We start from the raw sequence: 10,274 nt of genomic DNA, 5'->3' as shown, positions 1-10,274 counted from the left end.
ATCTTTAGTACATTGTTTACCCACATATAATAATTGTTAGACCATCTTTAGTACATTGTTTACCCACATATAATAATTGTTAGACCATCTTTAGTACATTGTTTACTACTTGATTAATCATGCTTAGGACTTGTTAGACCATCTTTAGTACATTGTTTACTACTTGATTAATCATGCTTAGGACTTGTTCGACCATCTTTAGTACATTGTTTACTACTTGATTAATCATGCTTAGGACTTGTTCGACCATCTTTAGTACATTGTTTACTACTTGATTAATCATGCATAGTATTAAACAATGTACTAAAGATGGTCTAACAGTTATTATATGTGGGTAAACAATGTACTAAAGATGGTCTAACAACTGACATATAATACTTGTTATACCATCTTTAGTACATTGTTTACCCACATATAATAATTGTTAGACCATCTTTAGTACATTGTTTACTGGCATTTAGTATTTGTTGGACCGTACTCAGTACTCATTAGACCTTTTTTAGTACATTGTTTACTACTTGATTAATCATGCTTAGGACTTGTTAGACCATCTTTAGTACATTGTTTACTGGCATTTAGCATTTGTTGGACCATGTTTAATACTTGTTAGACCATGTTTAGTACATTGTTCACTCACATTTAGTATTTGTTTAACCATGCTTAATAATTGTTAAACCATCTTTAGTACATTATCTACTCACATTTAGTATTTGTTTAACCATGCTGAATACTTATTAAACCATCTTTAGTACATTGTTTACTCGGATTTTGTACCTGTTTAACCATGATCAGTACTTGTAGACCTTCTTTAGTACATTGTTTACTCACATACAGTAGTTGTTTAATCAAGCTTCGTACTTGTTATACCACATCTAGTACATCGTCTACTCAGATTTTGTACCTGTTTAACCATGATCAGTACTTGTAGACCTTCTTTAGTACATTGTTTACTCCCATACAGTAGTTGTTTAATCAAGCTTCGTACTTGTTATACCACATCTAGTACATCGTCTACTCACATTTAGTTCTTGATTACCCAAGCTTAGGACTTCTTAGACCACCTCTAGTACATTGTTTGCTACTTGATTAACCATGCTCAGTTAGCACACAGGATAAAAAAAATTGTAATGAGTCTCATATAAAAAACATGTTCAGTACTTTTTAGACATTAAGTTTCAATGGTACTTTAATAAGTGTGAATCAAGGGATAACCAAACAACTAAAAATTATTTTTTCATTGAATAGTTTTAAAGTACATTTGTTATAGCCATGACTCAAGAGATAAGGCCCTATACCAAGCATTACTTTTTCATAGCATGATTTTACTTATTCATTATTAACTATTCTGAAGTAAAACAAACGTTTTTTACAGCATGATTTAAAAATATGTTTATTATAAATATGACCCAAGGGACAACTATACAATTAAGCATTATTTCTTAAAGCATTGTTTTAAGGTATGTATATTACGAACATGACTCCAGTGAAATAATGCCACAATAATTTTTTACGGCATAGTTTTAAGGTATGTTTATTATAAACACAACTGGGGGCAGCCACACAGCTAAGCATTATTTCTTACAGTATTGTTTTAAAGTATGTTTATTATGAATGAGACTCCAGTGAAACAATGTTACACATGCTACTCTAATTTTTTACAGAATGGTATTAAGGTATGTTTATTATAAACACAACTCATGAGACAACCATATAACAGCATGGTTTTAAAATATTATAAACATGACTCAAGAATAATGAAATTAAGCACAGTTTGTAATAAAACAGAAAAGAAAAAAAGCAACAATATGCTACTCTACTTTTTCTTTTTGCAATTCTCAATTCAACACTAAATTAAAACAAAGCTACAACAGTGATGAGATCAAGAATATGTAGTATCAACATCAAAAACCTGCAAGTCCTGACCTTGTGTTTTGGAATATGATTACTGAATATAACTTTCTTTTTATGGAAAATATAACCTACTTTAAATAATTTACCTTTAGTGAAATAATGAGCATCATGAACACTGTGGTAGAAAATTCTGAGCAAATAATTCTTAAAAGCATCATAATTTCGAATTTTATCAACTTTTAGTTAAAGCTCTTCAACCTTTTCCACTGAAATAGTAGAAAATCCTGTTATGATGCAACTCTGTGTGTGTCAGTATAATCTCAAATACATGTCAAAGGTCCTGTTTCGTGTGATCTCTCTTTAGCAAAACCAAGCTACAATCAATAATTAAAAAATTATACGTTTTGCAAAATTACTTACATTTTTTTAACCTAAAAATGATACACCTTAATGTACAAAATCTTCTCCTGTAAGATAACACTTTCGGAATATCCACGAATAAAACTAGTTTTGTAAATCTAAATTTTTTTATATACCATACCTATTCACATTCAATAGAAGAGCAGAAAGATATAATAAATTTGCTAAATATTGTTAAACAAAATTGTACAGAGCATTTCAAATTGTGGAGTATTCTAAGAGACTGAAACTAGGCCACTGGCAGTCAGAACAACTTAACAAAAATTAAGCATTAACATGAACCTTCATGTATGTTTTTTCTTACTCTAAAACATGAAAAGGGAAATCAAAACTGAAAACCTTCATTGATTTAAGTTTTGAAAGTTATGAAAAAAAAATTGGTGCTCAGACAGTAAGATTGAATTAAAACATGACTTAAAGTTAACACCACCTATAAGTCAACATTACTTCTACAAGTAACCAACAATCTGAAGAACACTTCCATTACACAGTATATATTTAATTCCATAAGCTTAAATACCGATTCTTCAAAATATATATCAATGTTTTTTTTTTTATACAACTTAAAGAGAAAACACAAGTCCATAAGTGTCTATGATCCTATAGTAAATCTTGATTTCCTTTTTAAGATGTACATTATAATAATAATTATATGGGACAAAATGCTAATATTTAATTAAGGCAAATACATAATACATTTCATGCAACTTTAACTACACAATTAGACAATAACTAAAAAGAACTAACTATACAAGCATAATATTTTTACAGAAGAAAAAATGCACTAATTCTGAAGGTAAACATTTAATCACAAACTGACGTTAACATTTACAAGTACATAACTAATTTTCTTAATCATAAGATCTATAATACATATACCTGCTAACATTAACTATGAGTTTATGACAATATCTCTCATTTCGATCCTACCTATTCCTTGGTATATTTCTGATAAAAACAAAATTTCCATTTTTATATATTCACCTAGAATATGAGCAAATGTTTCAATATCAGTTACTTCTTTTAACTGCATGTCTCAGAAAATTAGCCAAAAACAAATATTTTTACAATGAGAAATACAATTATTTCAACTAAATATACTCACTGCACTAAGCAAGGCTTACCAATGTAGTTAGGATTAGTAACCAAACACTCACCCAAGTTCAATTAATTCATTAAGATGTTGGTCAAAATCATTTAAAATAAGAAGTAATAAAAGAATCTTCTTCTAGTTTAATTACAAGAAGGAAATATGGAAGATTCATATATATAATGATTTTTTTTTGTAAGGCAAAATATCAAAAATGAGGTTGTTGCCATCAACCAATTTGATGGACTTTCAAACTTGCTTTCTACGTGCTGGATAGTTTCAGTCTCAAACTATATCATTTGTACATGCCTCTTTCAGCATTCTTCGAATCACATACTGAAGAATTCCACCATTATGAAAATAAGTCAGTTCTACTTCTGTATCAAAACGTACAATAACCTTGAAGCTGCGACCATCATCTAACTTCACTCTAATAACCTGTCTGACACACAGGTTATCAGGAATCTGAATGCAGTACATTTCTTTTCCAGTCAAATTTAATGTTTCTGCACTTTCTTCTGGCATAAACTGTAGTGGAATGATCCCCATACCAACAAGATTACTACGGTGAATGCGATCAAAACTTTCAGCTATGACAGCGCAAACACCTAAAAGATAGGGTCCTTTAGCAGCCCAATCTCGAGATGAGCCTGCACCATAGTCTTTTCCTGCAATAATGATTAGTGGAGTTTTCTCAGATCCATATTGCTCGGCTGCTGTAAATATATCTAATTCCTGTTTGGAAGGATGGTGTATGGTTTTTGGACCAGCTTTACCAATAAACTTATTGACAAGACGAATGTTAGCAAAAGTTCCACGTACCATAACATCATCATTACCACGTCGAGCACCATAGGAGTTAAATTCCCGAGGGGTTAAACCCCTCCCTGAAAGATATCGCGCAGCTGGACTATTACGAGAAATACTCCCTGCTGGAGATATGTGATCAGTGGTAACAGAGTCACCCAGAAAAAGAAGAACACGACCATTCTCTATGTCTCTTATAGAAGGAAGTTTCCTCCTCATGTTGTCAAAGAAAGGAGGCATTTTTATGTAAGTTGACTTTGCATTCCAGGGATACAACACACCTTCAGGCACTTGAAGGGAATTCCAACTGGCATTTCCATGCTCAATTTTTGAATAAACATCTTTAAATATAGCAGGGATAACATGGTGTTGTTCTACTTCTTGAATTTCTTTACGTGAAGGCCAGATGTCTTTCAAAAACACATCATCTCCACTTGCACTCTTACCAATTGGATCTATTTCAAAGTCTATTAGAACTGAACCAGCAATTGCATAAGCAACAACTAGTAGTGGGGAAGCAAGATAATTTGCTCTAGTATTAGGATGAATTCTACCTTCAAAGTTTCTATTTCCTGAGAGGATGCCACAGGCAACAACATCTCCTGCTTCAATAACTTCTACAACTTGTTCAGGGAGAGGGCCATTGTTTCCAATACAAGTCGTACAACCATAACCAACTGTATTAAACCCTAACTTCTCTAAATACTCAGTTACACCACTTTCTTTTAGGTAATAAGTTACCAAACCACTCCCTGGTGAAATACTGGTTTTAATGTAAGGCAAAACTCTTAAACCTTTTTCAAGAGCTTTTTTGGCTAAGAGTCCAGCTCCTAACATAACTGATGGGTTACTTGTGTTTGTACAACTGGTGATTGCTGCAATAACAACAGAACCATGTTTCAAACTAAACTTTTTGCCTCGATATTCAAATGGTACTTCAACATCCACGTTATCTTTAGGAATCCCATAGCCTTTGAATCCCATTTTATTGGACAAACAATGAAGAAAATCTTTCTTCATCTCAGACAAACGAACTTTATCGTGCGGTCTTTTAGGACCACTGACAAATGGCACAATACTACCTAAGTCAAGTTCAATTACTTGGGAAAAAACTGGATCTTCATTAACATTTTTATAATTGCGAAACATTTTCACTGCTTTCAAGTAACCTTCAATATATTTCACCTTCTTCTCATCTCTCCCAGATTGCTTTAAATACAAAATACTCTTTTCATCCACTGGAAAATAGCCAATAGTTGCACCATATTCTGGACACATATTTGCAATTGTTGTCCGATCAGCAATAGATAATTCTTCAACACCTGGACCAAAGAATTCAACAAATTTTCCACCAACTCCAGCCTGTCTTAAATGCTTTGTTATTGTCAAAACAATATCTGTGGATGTAACATATGAGTCCACTTTTCCAACTAAATGATAACCAACAACTTTTGGAAGAACCATGGAAATAGCCTGTCCAAGCATAACTGCTTCAGCTTCTATTCCTCCAACACCCCAGCCAACGATTCCCAATCCATTTACCATTGTTGTATGGGAATCTGCCCCAACAAGACTGTCTGGGTACAACAATCCCTCAGTATTGAACACCACCCGCCCAAGGAATTCCAAGTTCACTTGATGAACTATACCTAAGCCTGGTGGCACAATCATGGTGTTTTTGAAAGCTTTTGCTCCCCACTTCAAGAAGGCAAACCTTTCTTTATTTCGTTCAAATTCTAATGTTTGATTTTTCTGCAGTGCATCTCCTGACTTTGTAAAGTCTACTTGAACGGAATGATCAATAACAAGGTCAGCAGGACAGAGTGGATTTACTTTCTCTGGATTTCTCCTAGATTTTTTACAGCATCGCGCATGGCAGCAAAATCCACTATAGTAGGGACACCTGTGAAATCTTGTAAAATAACACGAGCCGGTTTAAAACTAACTTCAACACCGGTCTCACTTTGCTGTTTAGTTTCCCACGCCAGTATATTATGAACATCTTCCTCTTTAACGTGGAAATTATCACAACAGCGAACTGCTGCTTCTAAAAGAACGCGTAAGCTAAATGGAAGTCGTGTATAATGCTGATCACTTAGACAAACTACATCATAATAACTGTATTCAGATCCGTCAATATACAATGGTTTCAAAAGGTGTCGAAAAGGATTCGATACCGAAAACGTCGCCATTACGACCTTCGTTCTTCCAGCGTTCACCACACATCTGTTACTTTATTTCATCACTACTCGTCTTCTAATTCTAGGGCAATGCCACGTGAGCTGCGTTATATAAACTATAGATGTCGCTCACTGGCTTGTATCCTTTCACACGATATAAAGAAAAATAATATTGTATATTCTCGCATCGAATATGAAAGGGTTGAAACAACAATACAAAATCATTGTACTTAAAGTATAAAAATGAATATTAAAAATGTTTTAAGGTATTATCTACCATATGTTTATTTGATGTAAATATTTTCATTGTTCAAATAAAATGCAAATATTACGTTAAAACAAACATTTTTACAATTTAAGTTATGTTTTAAATACTGTTTAAAATAGGGAGAGGGTTGATTTAATCATAAACACGTTATTTGCCATACGAAAATAAGTAGTGTGCACGAAAGATAGCCATAAGTTAATTTATTTTATTATTCGTTACTCTTAAAATATCTGAAAAAGAAAGAGAATGAGAGAGTTTTGTTAACAAGTGAGAAAAAAGAAAGAAAGAAAAGTAAATTCCGCTCTACTACAAGTCATGCAAAAACACACAAACTCAACTATTATAAAGCATCTATTAGTACAGTATATATATACAATGTGGTTATGTAGGAGAATCAACCGAGAACAAAGTTATTACGTAACTCATTGCATGCATGATAATAGATATAGCAGCAGATAGTTAACAATAAAGTTGTAATTCCAGTTAGGTTTTCAAGGAAAACTTGCGAAGTACTTAAAATAAAAATAATATATATATATTCAAGGATTTTCAGTTGTTAACAGCGCAAATGAAGTAACTATGAATGAAACACGTCAGTAATTGAAATATTCTATTAATGTCATGGTCGACCAAGTACTTTGTTTTCTTATAAAGCTTAGACGTTGTTGCATCACCATTTGGCAAATAACTAGTTTACAAATATTACGATTGCTCGACGCATGCTTACTAATATACAAAAAGGTATATTGTTTTTAACGGGGTTCTAATAGTGGGCAAGAATTTTGATATACTGAATGTGTTAATACAGTCGTAGAATACTCTGGATATTTTAACATAACATTATTAATAGCGTAAAAAATTAATTTACGAAACAAAAATCAATTGAAGCAATGCCAACAGAACGTATAATAGGTGTGATATGTAATAGTGATTTACGTTGGTATAGATATGTCATAAACAATAACATTGGCAGTGGAAAGAGTGTATTAAAAAAAAAGTATCTTGGTAAGCTGGATAAAATTACCATTCATCTTCTTGACATTAAATGTCCCTCAGTAGCACAATGGTACGTCTGCGGACTTATAGTGCTAGAAACAAGGTTGCGATACCGGTGGTGGGCAGAGCATATGTAGCCCTTTGTGTAGCTTTGTGCTTAATAACAAACAACAACATCATCTAGCATTAGTATAAACCACAAAACAGACATAAAAATACATTAAACTTTAATCAAATTCAACGAAGACTAGAATAAAAAGTATTGATTTTGCTTTTATTAAGAATGATATTGTTCTTCTGCTTAACTGCTTTCAGGAAAGGTGGTATTGTTCTACTTCTGTGACACGAATCATAATGTTCTTCTGTTTACACTTTCAGGAAGAATGTGATTGTTTTTCTAATTTTCTTGTGCTTAACTGCTTTCAGGAAAGGTGGTATTGTTCTGTTTCTGAGAACTCGATTTATTTGTGCGAAATCACTTCTAAGGAAAAAAAAGAAGTGTACTTCTCATCCTTTGCTTGTACTAGGAACAACGGAACCATTTTAAAAAACACTTTAAACATTCTCTAATTAAAGGTGTAATAAACATTATATTACACACGTGATTTTCCAATAAACTGTCTTACACAGCCGGTGAAATTGTTGAATGTAAACATTCAAATCATTTATGAGACCGTGAGGAAAATATAAATACTCTATATAATTAAGATGGTCAATTCAACCACTCTATATCTTTGCCAGCAGAATAATACTTGAACCGTGCCATCTGGTTGGCTAGTATTATAACACTTACCAAGCCGCTTATATAACCATATACTTTATGATATGACATGTTTAGAACTTTATAGACTATAATAATGATTTTTTTTTTTTTTGACATAAGATCATACCGACGGGTGAAGTAATCTAATATTTACTGTTCATGCCTTAGTGGGTATTACCCCAAATAAGTAGGCATTTAATGGTAAATGTTTTAAGAAAACCATAAATTGTAGTATCAGGAGGAAGTGTAATATCCAGGTACCTGAAACTGTTTGCAGTAAACACATGAATAAACACATAAAATATTGTTAGATTGAATATACTTTTACCGAAGTTCATTAAGTAAACAGAGATGTAACTAAATGATGTGTGTGTGTATGTTATCTAGAAGTTGGCCTATTCGACAACCTGCCTTAATAATGTGATGTACCCAACACAACTCCCAAAAGAAAAAGAGAGAAAAAGACCCTCAATGTCAAAACATCATTACACTTACAGCTATATATGCAGCGTGGACACGTATCTTATTAAGTCAGTTATATCAACAAGTGAATAATCAAATTATTTCATCATAGCAAATATGGAATTTTTCCTCACCTGTTCAGCAACATGCCAAACTATACCAGACAAGTGTTTTCGACCTGTATAAGTTATTAGATGCAGTACAGTTAATATGTGTGTGGTTCTTTTTACACATTTGGTGCCCCTTGCCTGACCGTATACACAGATAATTTAACTCAGAGTTTTATGAAAGTTTGTCGTATTGCTAGTCGCTAATTTGTCTGTTGTCTATTTCACAACTGGAAAAATGAAAAGCCCCCTCCAATGCTCATATCTAAATTTATATCAAGATATTTTTAGTCATAAAGTACAACTCCCCCAGTGACACAGCGGTATGTCTGGGAACTTACAACGCTAGAAACAGGGTTTCGATACTGGTGGGCATAGCACAAATAGCTCATTGTGTAACTTTGTACTTAACTTCAAACAAACATAAAATACACCATTAAACTTTATTAATGCAAGTGATTCAATGGAGAAATTTTTTGATACGCAGGATTAATTGCACAATAAAGCATTTAATATGATACACAATTGGTAATTAATGTGTATAGAACCAGTAGCGTAACTTTGGTTTCAGAAATAGTAGTAGGAGGGTCAGTGTTTGTAGCTAGAATATACATAAGGGTATTCTTTCAAAAATGATACTTTGAGTAAGTTTAAAAATTTACGCCTAAGTATAACACACTTAACAAACGCTTTAACTTCAAAACCTTGTGATTCCATTTAATGCAATCCTTGTTAGGACAGCGTTAAGTCTACGGACTTACAATGATACAATCCGGGATTAGATTCCCCGCTGTGGACACAGTAGATAGTCCAATGTGGCTTTGCTCTAGAAAACAAATAAATCATTTAATTAATACAAGGAGAGCATTTGAAAACTCAGATGGTTTCATGGAATGATACAAGGTACCCGACCTTACCGTAGAGGGTGGCTAAAATGATATCTTACTCGAAACGCTTTTCTGCTCTACACTTTATTGCATGTTTTAAATTACAACTTTTCCGACTATCGATTAACATAACGCAAGCATAGTTTCTCGATAAAAGCACAAGTGCAATACCTGTTTAGATATATATATATATTGTTACGTCTCTGTGTTCGTTTGTTAATTTCCCGTAGAAATTCTTCCCGAGAAACTTCAGCGATACAAGTCCTTTCTCAAATAAAACTAGTTTATTCTTTCTCAATTCAACTATGCAATACACTTCATTTCCACAGTTCCTTTAACTTAAATACACGCTATAATTCTCAACGAACGATTCACACACTTTACTTACTACTGCGCTCAATTGTCCGTCTACATTTTCAATCTCTCTGTCTGCTATTCAATTC

At 32.8% G+C, this 10,274-nt stretch overlaps 1 pseudogene; it reads right to left on the bottom strand.

The window, feature by feature from the left end:
* LOC106458799 overlaps positions 1-6,438 on the bottom strand; it is a 12,307-nt pseudogene extending 5,869 nt beyond the window's left edge.
* Between the last annotated feature and the right edge of the window lie 3,836 nt (positions 6,439-10,274).

The sequence above is a fragment of the Limulus polyphemus genome, unplaced genomic scaffold, assembly GCF_000517525.1.
Source record: "Limulus polyphemus unplaced genomic scaffold, Limulus_polyphemus-2.1.2 Scaffold517, whole genome shotgun sequence".
Classification (NCBI taxonomy): domain Eukaryota; kingdom Metazoa; phylum Arthropoda; class Merostomata; order Xiphosura; family Limulidae; genus Limulus; species Limulus polyphemus.
This window is presented reverse-complemented; position numbering and strand designations above follow the sequence as displayed.